This window comes from Callorhinchus milii, unplaced genomic scaffold (assembly GCF_018977255.1).
Source record: "Callorhinchus milii isolate IMCB2004 unplaced genomic scaffold, IMCB_Cmil_1.0 Scaffold1, whole genome shotgun sequence".
Classification (NCBI taxonomy): domain Eukaryota; kingdom Metazoa; phylum Chordata; class Chondrichthyes; order Chimaeriformes; family Callorhinchidae; genus Callorhinchus; species Callorhinchus milii.
This window is the reverse complement of record NW_024704742.1, coordinates 7,200,620-7,217,136: the sequence shown is the minus strand read 5'-3', so window position 1 is coordinate 7,217,136 and position 16,517 is coordinate 7,200,620.

Genomic DNA, 16,517 nt, shown 5'->3' with positions numbered 1-16,517 from the left:
AACCGTCCCTGGATCCATCCCTCCTCTCCAGCTACTGCCCCATCTCAAACCTCCCATTTCTCTCCAAAGGTCCTGGAATGAGTCGTCGTGCCATAGTTCCGCTCCTTTCTCTCTCTCGCCATTCCCTCTTTAAACCCCTCCAATCCAGCTTCCATATTCAGGCCATGTCCCACTCTGCCTTCCCTCACCTCCGTAACATCACCCGACTCTGCCACTACCTCAGGCCTTAGTTTTTCTTACACATTATACAGCTTGCAAAATAAGGTCTTGAACACAATTATTCGGCACAAGTGCGCGCACACGTGATTTAGTTTGCGGAAAGCGTTATAATAATAATAATAATCCTTGCATTTGATATAGCGCTTTTCACGTCGGGAGGACGTCCCAAAGCGCTTCACAGAACACACTGTAAAGTGAATTGACTGTATATTTGTGGGCGAATGCGGCAGCCAATTGCGCACAGCAATGTCCCACAAACAGTCGTAGATTGAAAATGACCAATTTTATTATTGTTTTTGGTTTTTTGGAGGGATTATTATTAGGCGTTATTATTATTATTGGGACTTTCTTCATAGATAGAAGTCCTTAATGTTTTCTCTGCCCACACTGAAGACTGTTCTGTGGCTGGTTGGAATGATTAATAAACCAGGAACAAAATCCCCTCCTGTGTGTAAACAAATGTTTCTACATTTTTTTAAGGTTAAATGTTCTGATTAGCTGGAAGGTATTTTTAAGCTACTGCATTTATAACATTGACATTTAGTTACTGTCTGCAGGCATACTACCAAATCCTGGAACGCTGAAGGCTATCAGAACCTGAAATTACCCAGCATCAGAATGCAGACACTGTGCCAATGGATATTCTTACAGCAATCTGCACAACCTCCGACCCTCTTATTGATGTTTCAGACCCAAACCACTCAGCCAGCAATTTGATCAATATTTCTAACCTAGCTTGAATTCCGAAGGATTGTGTAAGACAACTAGTTTCTAAATTTGTTTCACAGTGCACCTCAGGAAACAGACATGTTTACGGGCTAGATTGTAGGATCTTTCCATCCTAATAAAACATGCTGTAATTAATACCGCAGCTCAACTGTGTGGTCAATAGTTCCATTTAACAGTCAATCTCAAGCAACCTGGAGCCTAACCCTGTTATCTCCTGGTTGCCACCAACCACAAATTCACACTTAGAGCTCTTAATAGTCATATTTACACTGCCCTGATGCTTCTTTGCTGAGTGTCTGAGGAGCTGAATCAAACTCACTCAATTTAAAAAGTGAGGCCCTTGGATGTGAGTTTAACTGAGTTTTTGCCAGATCATTAATAGAATCTAAAGGCAAAGTGCACATGAGTTTGGAGCTTTGTGTTTGAACATGGAAATTTGGCGGTAGGCAAGTGAGACTCCTGGGGAGAGCAAGTAGGAGGAATGAAGGTTGTTCTCACCATTGTCCAGGGACTGTTGATATTACCACGCCTGCTTCCCATCCATCTCCTTCACTGTGCTATTTTTAATCCTTTTGAAATACACTGTCTTAGTGATAGAGCTAAAATAGTTTCTGTGAGTGGGCCTCAAGTCAAAATTCTCATGTTGTATTTAATACAGAGAATGGGAAAAGCCGGCTATCCTGACTACAGTTTTTTTGACTGGCTTGGTTCGTTCACTTGAGTCTGAGCTTTGGCTCCAGCTGAATCAAACCTTAGTCATCACGATTCAGCTGAGACTGAAGTCTCACAATCAGGTTAGAACTCAACGTGTTATCATGAACTCAGCACCTTGGGATGTTCTCCCAATGTGAAAGACACTACGCAAATGTAATGTGTTGTTGTTGTGATGCTTACTTCATATGTATTTGTGTGCAGTTGAACTCTCCAGTAAATTGGGTTCAATCTGTGCAGGTATATATGTTTGTATGTGTGTGTGTGTATGTATGTATGTGTGTGTGTGGGATTTTGTGTCTCTCCTGATCTCTTTAGGGGATAGGCCAATCGTTGATCTAAAATGGTCCCGAGAATGCTCCATCAACCCTTCATACTAATTGCCATACGGATGATGTTGATATGCTTAAGGTATGTTGGATTCATGAAAAGTGGATGGCAAATCTCATTGTAGCTTGTTCAGTGGAAAAGAAGATCAGTGCTCACTTCAGCCACAGGTGGAGTTATAATATTAATAATAACAATAATTCTTGCATTTGATATAGCGTCTTCGAGATGTCTCAAAGCCCTTCACAGAATATACTGTAAGGTAAATTGTCTGTATTTTGTGGGTGAAACGCAACAGCTGATTGCGCACAGCAGTGCCCCACGGTCTTCAAACAGTCGTGAATTGAGAGTTATGGAGCATACATCTACAGACAAACCCCTTGCCCACCCTCCCATCCCCACCATCTCCATAGACTATCTGCTGAACTCAGGATCAAACCTGTATTGTACTTATGTAACCATAAGAAAGCTCTGTATCTGAACTTTGAAGTGTTACCTTTCATAATTTACAATTTAAATTAATTTACAATTTACAATTTTAAATTATAATTTAAAATACAATTAAAACAGATTCCCTAAATCATGATCAATCAGTTTATCCATTTTTTTAAAAAAAAGTTGTCTTCTTTTCTCTGCAAAGAATTTCTGATTGTTGGCAAATTGACTGACCTTAAAGGAACGACTTGAACAAGTTGCCAGGAAAATTGATTAAGGCCAGGACACTGGATTCACTTCAAAAGCAGCTTGATGTTGTGATGGGGGGAAGGTATAGAGTGGGGTTTCTGGAGGAATGAGATCAGATGGGCCAAGGGGCCTTCTTTATCCAAAGCAATCTTGTTGTAAAATGCATGTTATATGGTTGGTACATTTATTCACTTTGGCAGGCAGGCAATATGAGTTTTTGTAAAGACGGAAAAAAAATAGTAGTGAAAGTAGGGGAGACCCTAAATATGACTTTCCCATTATAAGCTCATATCACATAACGATTGGTATTATTTCCTCATCAATGGAGAATAAGATAACTTATTTTGGATTTTGCATTTTCAGTCAGGAGGGCGATTCAGGATTTAGAGGGAAGTAGCGTGACTGTTTATTTATAGGCGAATGCAGAAGCCCAATTGCGCACAGCAGTGTTCCATAAATAAGCACAACAACAACAACAAGATTCCATTTATTGAGCGCCTTTCACGTCGGGAGGACATCACAAGGCGCTGTACAGTTAGGTCAGGACCCGAACAAAACAAATGATAAATTTTATTTGGGAGATTGTTGGCCAGGACACTCCCTTTTTTGAGTAGTGCCAGGGCATCTTTCACGTCCACCTAAATAGGCAGATGGGACCTCAGTCTAATGTTTCATCTGAAAAACGGCAACTCCAACAAATCAAACCCCCACTCCCCACCGCAGCACGACATTGAAGTGTTACCTTAGAGTTTTAGCCTTAGACTATATGAGTATGGTTTGCAAACATAGTGATCTGTGAATCACCATAACTTATGTCACATTTCAATAGTAAATGATGTGCTTCAATGTAATTTCCGTCAGTTTATTCCAGGCAACACAATAAATGAATAATCTTTGCATTTTATACAGCGCCGGAAACATAGAAATATCTCCAATATATCGCTTCATAGGGAATTGCTGTCACATTTCATAACTGTGCATTCATAATCAAAGGCAGCAGCCAATGATGACCTGCTAACATTGATGAAATGGTTAATCTTGCCTGGAGAATTATTGGCCAGGACAGAGGGGGAAACTTCCTTCTCTTTTTGAATAGCATCGTTCTACAACATCCAGCTGAGCAGGCAAATGGGGCCTTGCTATAATGTCGCTCATCGGAAGGACATCACCTCACCAACGGTTTCCCGGCTTTCCTTAATTAAAAAGCATAGACAATAAAAAACGAAGGCAATTTATGAAAACTATTAGAAGGAAACGAGATTAAATGAGGAGCAGTTTGTTATCAATGTTCAGCATGTCAACACATGAGGAAAAGCAAATCATGATGGAAATGCAACTGGAGCCTTTGCTGATGGTTACAGTCTAACTGTCTTGACATGGGGAACGTCCACAGCAGTGAGGTAAGCCCACATGTACTAGCAATGCCTCGCTCTCTCCTCGTTGAATACTCAATTAGAATGAATTGGACAATTGACGAGGAGCCCAAAGAGAGGAAGTATAAAAGAACACTGGGAGTGGGACAGAGGTGTATGATATAGAGTGGTATTTTATTGAGAGTTGGGAAAGACAAAATAAAGAAGCAACAGCTCTGTGATTTGGAGTGAGTTGTATTACACTTCTCCATGGTACTTACTTCTCTTATACAGACTGAACCGTTTTCAAATTGTTTGCCTTTCACCAGTTGCTGAGCCATCCACAATAATAATAATAATAATCCTTGCATTTGATATAGTGCCTTATCACTTTGTTGAGAATCGATGACAAGTATCATCACAGAGGTAATATGTTTTTTTTCTCTCATGCTTGTTTCTGGGTTTTTCTATTATCTCACTTTCTAACTGTTTTTTTCCTTGCAAAAAAATCAATAAGACAGTACCACAACTGCAAGATAAATATTTATGCATTTACAAATGCCTTTTCCAAAGTTCCCTGTAGGTCCATTCAGAAACATTGCAACCAGGGCACAATAAATTCAGTTCAGTTTGCTTTGGTTGCTGTTTTCTCGTAATGAATCTATATCTGACGATGAGGTCAAATCGACATCACGTGTTGAGGTCACAGTGCACCCTGACTTTTCACTAGTCTCAGAGGTGCTTCAGATGAAATTTAAAACTGAGCTCCTGCCTGCCTGAGTTCAGGACAACATTATAATAATCCTTCCATATGATATAGGCCATATTTATGTCGTTGAGATGTCTCAAAACATGTGACAAAATTTTACTTTAAAACGTAGTGGCTGTTTATTTCTAGGCAAACTCAGCAACCTATTTTTTTCCAGCAATGTCAGACGAACAACAATAAAGTGAATAATCACATTTATTTGCGGTTTGTTGGCTTGGACACTCACTGGGAGAAACTCCCTTCTCTTTTCGAATGGTGCCATGGGATCTTTAACATCCTCCTGAACAGGGAGATGGGACCTTTTTTAATGTCTCATTCAAAGTACCTCAAACAATCCGACCCCACTACCCCAGCCAAATGTTTAATTCACCTATTCATGGAATCTTGCTGTACATGAAATGGCTGCCACATTTGCTGACCAAAAAGGTCATTAAATTTAACAAAAATTACCTGCAAAAATACTTAAGATAAGTTTTGATGTGATAAAGTGCTACAACAAATACAAGGATTATGATATTTGTTAGTCAGGGATTTAGGGGATTTGAGGCAAGGGCAGGTAATTGGACTTGAGTTACACATTGGCTACGATCTTATAGAATGGCTCGAAGGGCTGAATGGCCTCCTCTTATTTCTGCCCTGGGTCCCTGGTTTTCCTCCTGATATGGCTTATGGCAGAGCAGGGTTAAATGAATGAAGTGTTTTGCCATACAGATTTAATAATTCTCAAACTCTGTTGAAAAACTTGCGATATGTCACATTGTTCAGACCCATAATTCAAAGGGACTAATTTGAAACCGTGGGGGATGAGAAATATGACATTCAATAATTCCTGCATCGAGTGATGCATTTTTCACACTTGAATTCCAGACGTGAACTCCACCATTTAACTTTAATTTGCCGAATGAAGATTATCCGTATTGATACTCAGGGTCTAAATTGCACTATTCCAAAACACATCCATGTCTGCAGTCTCTCTTCCCAACCATGTCTGCAGTCTGTCTATGATTACAGTGGTGAGACATCACCTTGTTGACGAGTATCAACAAGATAATAATAATCCCTCCAAAAAAACCAAAAAACAATAATAAAAAAAAAATTGGGTCATTTTCAATGTACGACTGTTTGTGGGACATTGCTGTGCGCAATTGGCTGCCGCGTTCGCCCACAAATATACAGTCAATTCACTTTACAGTGTGTTCTGTGAAGCGCTTTGGGACGTCCTCCCGACGTGAAAAGCGCTATATCAAATGCAAGGATTATTATTATTATTATTATTCTGCTCCTTATTAGAACAGGGATAAAATGTGCTTTGAAACATGACAGAGTCTGAAACACTTGAACGTCCGAGCCTAGGTGGAATCCGATAGCTCAGTGGGTAGAGCACTTGCCTCGCAAGTGAGAGACCTAGGTTTGATTCCCGGGCCGGGCGAAAGGTTGGCCAAGTTTACTTACTCCACACGCCTGTTTACCTAGCAATAAATAGGAACCCGGTTGTTAGTCAATTGGTGGATTGCTTTGCCAGCTCGGCTGGCTCTGGCCTCCTGCTTGTCCCTCGTCCCCTCCATCCTACCGTTGGCGGTAATGCTTTCAGACACTTTGCCCCAAAGCTTTGGAACCCTCTCTCCCAGTCTCTGCCTCGCCCCCTCCTTCCCCTCTTTTAGATCACTACTGAAGACCCTTCCTCTTCGACTGTGCTTATGGGCACCTCCTCCCTTCCACTGGCTCTGCATCAGGCTCCGCGACTGTTAAGCACTCTGAGACGCTACCCCACGTGAAGGGTATTGTATATCTGCAAGTTGTTGTGATTGTGATTTTGTCGGCAGTATGGATTTCATATTCATCCTGCTTTCATATTATTTTAATCATTCTAAGGTTTGAAACAAATACATGAAGCATTGCTTCATCTGTAGAAATATTTTTTAAATGTTTCTGGAAATGGGATAAAACTGCCCCTTGGAGTTTACTCCTTACCAGTGAAAATTCCTTAAATACCAGCCTGCCCTCATTCATGTCTTCCATCACCTTCAGACCTGAATACTCAAACACCTCGCTCTTCGACCATCTTTTTATCCTTCCCTGATTAGCTCTTAGTCAGCTGTGTGAAGCACATTGAGATATCCTCATGTGAAAGGCGCAATATAAATGTAAAATTGTTGCTCTGGATATTGTTTACAGTCAACAGAGATTTTCCTCCCATCAATCTCTGATGGAAGTGAGAGCCGATTGAATGTTATTTGCTGTGCTGTTCAATTGCTATAAATGTATTTCTTTATATTGGATAGAAATTCAAAAGAAAAGTTCAAGCCTTTCCATGGGGAATCTTTCCAGATTTCGACCTGTCTCTTATAATAGAGCAGATGAACACACAATCCTTTTCTTTTGGTTCACAAAGGGCATTGTACATTTTTTAATGAATAATTTTCCACGCAATGATTTGTTGTGATGCTGGTACATTCATTGTAAGAAGTTAATTTTCTTCCACTCCATGCAGAGAGCAAAACTCATCGCTGATAGTGAGTTAAGTCATCTAATGATGATTGTCTGCAGGAGTGTGTACTATCAGGTTTCTTTTTCTCTTACGAGTGTACAGTTTCTGATAAAACCTCAGGAGTGATCTGTTTACCCCTTATTTTTCAATAGATTGATTCTATTGATTCCCATTTTGGTAGCTTCCACAGTGGCTTAATTGGTGAAGTGTGCTATCAAGTGTGGAATTGAACCAAACAGACTGTGAAAGCCCCTAGGTTCAATCTCAAGTCATCATGGAGTTAGGCAACAAGATCACAAGATGGGTTCAGGTGAAGAAGGCCCTTTGGCCCATTTGATCTCATGCTTCCAGTACACTTACCCTACTCCTATAAAGCTGCTGTTTAAGTGAGTTCAGTATCCTAACTTCACCCACCTTTCCTGGCAACCCGTTCCTGTCACTGATTGCCCTCTGGGTAAAGAAAAACTTCCTGGGGTTTGTCCTGAAATTTCCCTTCACAACTGTACAACTATAGAGTTCACTTGCACTACTGTCTTGGTTTATCCTAAAGTATTCTGGATTCACTTTTTCAATCCCATTTAAAATGTTATGCATCTCTATAAGTCCCATCTAAGATGTCTTCTCTCAAGAGTGAAGATCCCTAGCTTGTTTAATTGTTGTTGGTCATAGCTCATTCCTCTAACACTGGATCTCATCTTATTGATCACTGCCTCTAGGGCCTGAGCAGCACCCCTAGGAAATGATGACCAAAGTGTATGCAGTACCCTACGTGTGGCCTGACCAGAGAACTATCCAGCTTCAGTGGGACATCTGCAGATCTGATCCCAATTGATTTAGCAATAGAGCCCAGCATCCTGTTTGTCTTGTTTATTGCTGAACTAATGTCAGCCAAGGTGATTTGGCCTCAAAAATCCCGAGCTAGCAAAAGAACCAAATCGGTCAGGATTCCTACTGCTGATCATTATCCAGTCAGCCCTCCCTGTAGAAAATGTGTGCAGGTGGACATTGAGTGCAGACAGGAACAAAATAATGTCCACATCACAAAAGCCTTGTTATGTGTTTATCTGTAATCAGCCCATTTACTGAGACTTCTTTCTATTCGGTGCAGGCTGGAACCAAACCTGCCAGGGTTCATTCTGGGCTGTTAAATGCAGCACACAGAGAACTGCTGATGGTGAATTTGTCTAAAATTGGTGTAGCTGACGAAGGAATTGAATCTCAGACAGCTGGGAGCAGTTTCCAGCACTGTCCAGCCATTTCGATACACTATAAACAAGTACCGACAATGTGAGTTCTGAGAGAAAGATAATTTGAAAAAAAACGGTTAGTTATTTGCGGTGCAAAATAATATGTTTCATAATAATTACTTACGAATCGTCACCTTTTTCCATTTATTCCTAAAGACCAGCTGCGGATGTGAACCCTCCTCCCTGAACTGATACCAGCTTAATTGTTAGATAGACCAATGGTTAATATGTCAGCCTGGCTCAACTGGAAGACCTCTCGCTTCCCCCCGAGTCGGAAGGTTGTGGGTTCAAGCCCCAAGTCTGCGCTTGGAACCCATTTAGTCTAAGCTGACATCCCAAGTACAGTACTGGGGGTGTGCTGCATTGATGGAGGTGCTCACCTTCGGATGAAATGTCAAACCGAAGCCCCGTCTGCCATTCAAAGATCTCATGGCACGACTCACAAAGTGATTGGAGTTTTGTCCACTGGCTTGGCCAACAATCCCCCAAATTGGTCATTCATTTCACTTGGCTGTCACATTCGCCTACAAAAATACACAGTCACTCCACTTCACAGTATATGCTGTGAAGCGCCTTGGGACATCCTCCTGACGTGAATGGTGTTATACCAAATATAAGGATTATTTTTATAGACCCGAAGATTTCAGTGGCGACCGTTGATGTTTCCCATCATGACCTTTGGGCCAACTTCATAGACTTTTGCACCACAGCAATGTTCTGCAAACAGCCAAGAGGTGAATGTTCCTTTTATCTGGGAGATTGATGGCCAGGCCATCAGAAGAAACTCCCTGCTCTTGTTAAATAGCATCCTGAGATTTTAATAATAATAATAATAATTCTTGCATTTGGTATAGCGCTTTTCATGTCTTCTAGACGTCTCAAAGTGCTTCACACAATAGACTGTAAAGTGAATTGACTGTATATTTGTAGGCGAAATGCGGCAGCCAATTGCGCACAGCAGTGTCCCACAAACAGTCATGGATTGAAATGACCAAGTGATTATTGTTTTTTTTTGAAGGATTATTATCAGGCGTGTGGAGTAAGGAAACTTGCCCAAGGTTTCGCCCTGACCTGCCTGGAATCAAACCCAGGTCTCTCACTTGAAAAGCGAGTGCTCTAACCACTGAGCTACAGGACTCATTATATTACTTTATCACATTTGAAACAAATTAATATCCAGCCCCAAAGAAAATACAATTAAGAATTGGACAATATTGAATTGTTTCACATGCGAGGCACTGCGGATAAGCTGTTTGTGCCAGAGATCACTGCTGTGTGTATTTAATGAACAGATTGTATGGAGATCAATTGCACATGGCCAGAGTTGACCTGAAATGGGCCCTGTAAGAAATAGCAACTGGATCTTCGGTCAATTTTGTATCTCCTCAGGAAAGAGTAATGGTTGAGGGAAGAAATGGGCTGTTAGAGCATTCATTTTAATGACGTACTGTGAGTGACAATAAATGTTAGCAGGCTGTCAGAGATTGCTGCTTCTCGTGTGTCTTTGGAATGTCCTGCTGTCTGCTCAGGGGTTCACATGCATACGTGAACAAGCTGGGGGAGACTCTGGGAACAAAGGCTTTTATATAGTCTAAAAGAAGCTCTTTGAAAAGATGTTTATGTTGTACATGAGGCAGACGTATTGTCCACCTGGTTATGGACCCAGACACATCTCTCTTTGTTTGGCATCAGAGTTTCCCCCTGTGGCGGTCTGGGTAAAATACGTGAGTGTATATCTGTCACCTCTAGAATTATGTACCGTATGTAAGAGGGATAAAATGCAAGGGAACCATTGACCTTCTTCACTTCAAAGATAGGGTTACTCAGTATGGCTCTATCAGCTATGAGTCAGCATCCTGGACTGACGTGCAGGTAATAAACCACCTCTGCATTCTGCTCCGAACTGGCTTCAGTCTATCAACTGCAACACTTTAGTTCTGCATTCACATCACTGGTAAAGTGACGCATTGGTAATGAAAGCAAACAAGTGTTAGAATTACAAGGAGCTCTTTCCTTCCCTTCTCCTCAAGTTAGACAGATTGACAAGGCAGAGCTGAGCCGTTCCGCATTTGCCATGCCCCAGCACTGACTGTTTTATATTTAGCTGCATATTTGGCCGAAACTTTCTCCTTGTGAAATCCAATCTCATCTGAATCAGGTATGTAGGTGGCTGTAAGCGTGTCACCAGAAATCAAGTCTTCAAGTATCGACAAACCTCCCAGAAAGCTCTAGCAACCAGTGGTTCCACTCTATCCTGCTGCTCTCTGCCACCAGACATCCATAGGACAAGATCTAATACATTTATATAATAATAATAATTATGTGGAGTCCTGCAGCTTAGTGGTTAGATCACTCGCCTCGCAAGCCAGAGGACCTGGGTTTGATTCCCAGGCAGGGTAAAATGTTGGGCAAGTTTCCTTACTCCACATGCTTCTGTTTACCTATCAGTAAGTTGGAACCCGGTTATTAGTTGATTAGTGGATCGCTTTTCCGGGGGTAATACAAATTTAGGTCACTCAATCCACGACTGTTTGTGGGACACTGCTGTGTGCAATTGGCTGCCGTGTTTCGCCCACAAAATATATAGTCAATTCACTTTAAAGTATATTCTGTGAAGCACTTTGAGACATCTCAAAGACATGATACGGCACTATATCAAATGCAAGAATTATTATTGTGTATTTTATAATAATAACAATAATTAATGAATGATACTTGCATTTGATATAGCACCTTTCATGTTGGGCGGACATCAGGATTTAATGTAAAGTGTATTCTGCAGGAGAACACGGCATCCAATTTGCGCACAGTAATATCCCACAAAAAACCATGGGTGAATGACCAATTTTATCCGGGGGACTGTTGGCCAGGATCGCTGCACTCCTACCAGTGGGTCAGCTGCTCGCTTGTACCGACCTGCCCTGCTCCAAATACTCAACAGGCAAGGCCTTTCGAACTGCTCGCCCCTCCACCTCCCAGTTAATCTTCTGTTCTTATTTTTCATTTCAACATAGTTTGTCCTCAAATTGGATCGAAAATGATATTTTGGTGATGACGTTTTCTGCGTTTCATTTGAATTTTTCCTTTCCCTTTTTATTTTGTTTTCCTTCAATCTCCCTGTCCTCCACCCACTCCCTCCACCCTCAAAAGTTATGTCTCCTTTTGTTTTCATATATAAACCTCATACCAAATTTGCAGCTGTACAACTCCATTGCCTTCTGATGCCTCGGCCATTATTCATGTGTGAACTTTGACATTGGTGTTGGCAGCCTATTCAACCACAGGGGACATTAAAGCTGAGTCTGATCCTATCCTCATTTGACATTGGCCCACATGCACCACCCCAAGTCAGGGACACTGAGGTCAATTATAACACTTCAAATGCTGCCTTAGCTGAGATCAGCTAACTCAGCACTGACCTGCGGCCTCAACGCCGCTTAAAGAATTAGCATTTTTATAGGGCACTAGGAAACCGATGGTCTTCACAGGTAATTACTGGCAAATGTAGTCACTGTTTTTTGAAGGCAAACCTGGCAAACATTTGCTTGGAATGATCAATTAATTTAGAGGATTACTGCTCAGGGCATCTTCCAGATAAATTGATCTTTCACATCATGTTTTATTTGTGGCTTTGCTGTGCATAAAATGACTGGTGCATTTGCTTACAAAGAACAATCACTCCACATGACATCTACTGTGAATTGTACCCAGTGGGCAACGCATCTCAGTATGAAAAGCATGAGAGCATTGCCACCGTCTTAAGGCCATCCATGGCCTTGCCCCCTCCTACCTCTTTGACCTGCTGACCCTCTATCAACCTGCCCGCTCCCTCCGTTCATCGGGCTTCAGCCTGCTCCATGTCTCCAGCCCTACCATCGGTGGCCAGGCTTTCAGCCTCTCTGCCCCCACACTCTGGAACTCCATCCCACAGTCCCTTCGCCTCGCTTCCTCCCTCGCCTCCCTCAAGGCCAGTCTCAAGAACCTTCTCTTCAACTGTGCCTTTGGTCTCCCTCCCACCTCTCTGCCTTCCCTCACCCCTACACCACCCCTCCCCAATGCTCGGACCACGACACCTGATTGTTCAGCGCTTTGGGACGTCCTCCCAACGTGAAATGCACTCTATAAATGTAATTTTGTTATTATTTTTGTTGTTGCCTTCCTGTCTGCAGATTGGGCACAGCTGACGTTCTAAAATGCAAGTGAATCAACAACAACAACTTGCATTTAAGCACTTGAGATCCAGAAAACAAGGCAAAAATGCTGCAAATCAGATAACACAGACTTATGAAAGAAAGTTGGTATTGCTTGCTGAGGCTGATTATAGTGTTTCTATTTGTTTTCCGGTGATTAATCTCTGGCACTTACCTCCACTTCACCTGCAACTCACTGCTATTAAGCTTATGACATTGGATTAGTACAAGTGGATGGTGCCAACATAATATTCCTGAGAGAGCTCCGGCTGCTTCACCCAAACAAAGCACCGTGCTGGTAAATGCAAGCTCCTCCTAGCAGAATCCCTGACCAAGGTGTCTTACAGATCGAGTGACCTGCTTCATGTCCCCTGCCTTATTCATTCCACCACGCCTCGAACTTTGGAACTCTCTCCCTCAATCCCTCCCCCTTGTCTCCTCCTTCCTCTTTTTCAGATCCTGCCTGAAGATCTACCTCTTCGACAATGTCTACGGTCACCTCCTCTCTCCCCCCTCCCCCCAGCTCGGAATCAGGCTCCGACATTTTTAAGCGTGAAGTGCACTATATAAATGCAGGTTGTCGTTGTTGTTGTCATTAGGAACTGGAACAGGTGACCAGGAAGAGTGGCTGAAGCTAATAATGCTGAATTTACATCAGTGGATGAGCTTTCAACCATTCTGCCCCCGCTCTCTGGAACTCCATCACTGGGGGAGACATAGTTTTTATTAGACTTTCCCCTCAGTCAGATATAATAAACGGTGTTAGTCTGTGGAATCAATATATACAGTTGAATCTCATCTCAGAAATGAGGTCAACTTACTGTTCAAGCTACTTTTCAGGACTTTTTTTCCATTTGAAACTAATTGTGACCAAAATCCCAAACACGCACTTCATTAAAATAAACGCAAAATAGGTCATTTTATTGCCTGACTCTCAATAGCCCATTTCACCTGGAGAGCACATTTTTTTGCTCAACTGTCGACTCCCTCATCCTCTGGTCAAGAATTTTGTTTCCAAGGTTACTCAGAGCATTATTTCTTGTTTTCCTGAGATCACAGATCAGAAGAAATGTTTGGATGAAGAAGGTCCTTTGACCCATTTAATTTAAACCTTTCACAGTATCCTCCCTGCTTTCTTCCCATCACAGCATCAAGCTGTTTGTTAAAATAAACTCAGCATTATTGGCTTCAACCACCCTTCCTGGTAACCTGTTCGAGTTCCTAATGACAACACCACCACCTTGCATTTATATATAGTGCCCTTCACACTTAACAGTGTTGGAGCCTGACTCTGAGCCAGGGAAGGGAGGAGGTGACCAGAGGCATTCTCAAAGAGGAAGGTCTTCAGGTGTGATCTGAAAAAGGGAAGGAGGGGTTAAGGGAGAGAGATTGAGGGAGAGAGTTCCAAAGTTTGAAGCGTGGTGGCTGAAAGCACGGCTGCAGATGGTGGAGCGAAGGGCATGAGGAACAAGCAAGAGGCCAGAACCGGCACTGGATGGTGGAGTGGGGAGTAAGCAGGGCAGAAAGGTAAAGAGGTGCCAAATGAGTGTGAGGATCCATCCTGTGATAGGGCTCCAGTGGAGTCTGGCGAGTCTGGTGCGTTGGGGAAGTATATGGGCTGCCGCGTTCGCCCACAAATATACAGTTAATTCACTTTAGTGTGTTCTGTGAAGCGCTTTGGGACGTCCTCCCGACGTGAAAAGCGCTATATCAAAATATCAAATGCAAGGATTAAATGGGCAGTGGAATTCTTAATTACTAGGATTTTGTGGATAGTGGAGCTGTGGAGACTGGCGAGGAGGGTATTGGAATAGTTGAGGCAGGAGGTGATGAAAGCATGGACGAGGGTCTTGGCTGCATTGGATGTGAGGTACGGTGGGAGGCGAGCAATGTGACGGAGGTGGAGGAAAGCAGTCCTGGTCAGGGACCTGATGTAGGGTAGGAGGACAGCTGAGGCGTGACCCTCTGAGCAAAGAAATACTTCCTGGTGTCCCTTTTGAAATTGCGCTTTGCAATTCTAAAACAGTGTTCTCTTGCTCTACCATCTCAGAGCATTTGAAGGTATTGTTCTGGGCTTACTTTCTCAGTACTGTTAAAAAAAAATCTCTGAGATATCTTGCAAGATTGAAGAGCCCTGGTTTGTCTAATCATTGCTCATCGCTCATTTTTTCTAACACTGAGGATCATTCTCAAGCGGGTCCTCTGCACTGGCTCTAAGGTCTGGCCTCTCTCTTGTGTTGTGGCAACTGGACCTGTTATACAAAGCTCTAGGTGTGGTCTGAACACAGCACCTGGTAGTTTGAGGATGATATCTGGGGATCTGACCTCCATAAATTTGGCAATATAGTGCACACATATCTAAAGTGAGTTTTGTGTTTCCGTCACTCAAACAGCTGTGGCAATGAAGGAACATTAATAGTCTAAATACAGTAAGCCCCAAGCTTACCGGACTCCCGGTGTCTGAAATTCAAACCTAGGCCTGACACACCCAAATTTCTTTGAAGAAAAATTCTGACGGCCCAGTGTAGTCTCCTGCATTCTTACCTCACTGTCATCTGCTACTGTGCCTACGGTCACCTCCCTCTCCCCACTGGCTCGGGGTCGTGCTCCGCCACTGTCAAACGCTCTGGGACTCTGCCCTGTTTGAGGGGCGTTATATAAATGCAAGTGGTTGTTGTTGTTGTTGTTGTCCTTGCTGGCCTTCACAGTGGTCAGGGGTATCGACTTTGACTCAGGTTGTCGTGATACACAAACAATTACAATGCTGGTACTGGCATTGTATTATTATTATTATTATTATTATCATTATCACATGCACATCATATTTCAGCTAACCTCCACAAATTGTATTATCATATTCAGCTCACCAGATCAGATTCCCCTCCCTCTCTCCCTCTCTCCCTTCCTCCCCCATTAATCCAGCTAACTTTGGGTTTAGTGTATGCTTTCTTTTTAATGCACGCTATGTCACCGCCTCATGTGATGAGGAGACAATTGGCTGAAAATATTACTACTTAGGAAACCATTGCCCTTTAATTCCAACGGCAAACTCACATCACTATGAGTTTGCCGTTGGACAGTCAAACATCAAAGGACATTTGTAGAAAGTCACTGCATTCTGAGCTGCAGGGTAGAAGTACTCCAAAAATACACAGATATAATAATAATAATCCTGGCATTTGATATAGTGCGTTATCACGTCATCGAGACGTCTCAAAGCGCTTCACAGAATATACTGTAAAGTGAATTGACTGTATATTTGTGGGCGAAACGCGGCAGCCGATTGCGCACAGCAGCATCCCACAAACAGTCGTGGAGTAAGGAAACTTACCCAACGTTTTGTCCTGCCGGGAATCAACACAGGTCTCTCGCTTGTGAGGCGAGTGCTCTAACTACAGAGCTACAGAACTCCAGATGAAGATACTGCACAGGGTTCGAGGTATATGTTGAATTAGCTCAAGCTTTTTTCCTTAGTTTTGCCCGGTTAACAAAGCATGAGATTGTGTGCATACAGAGTATAATGTGAGAGAGAGAGAGAGAGTCATTGCGTATATCAGAAATATAAAGTCCTGGGGAATGGGAAACTTTTCCAGGTCACCATCTAGCAATTCTACAGTAGATGACCTACATACCACATACACTCCTGATCCTTTATCATCTTGACAGTGTATCTCTATCTCAGTGCAGCCCAGCTCCATTTACATTGTTTGTTTATTCTAACCCAGAATATGATAATACAATTTATCATAGAGGTTAGCTGAATTATTGGCAGTATGATGTGCATGTGATGATAATAATAAT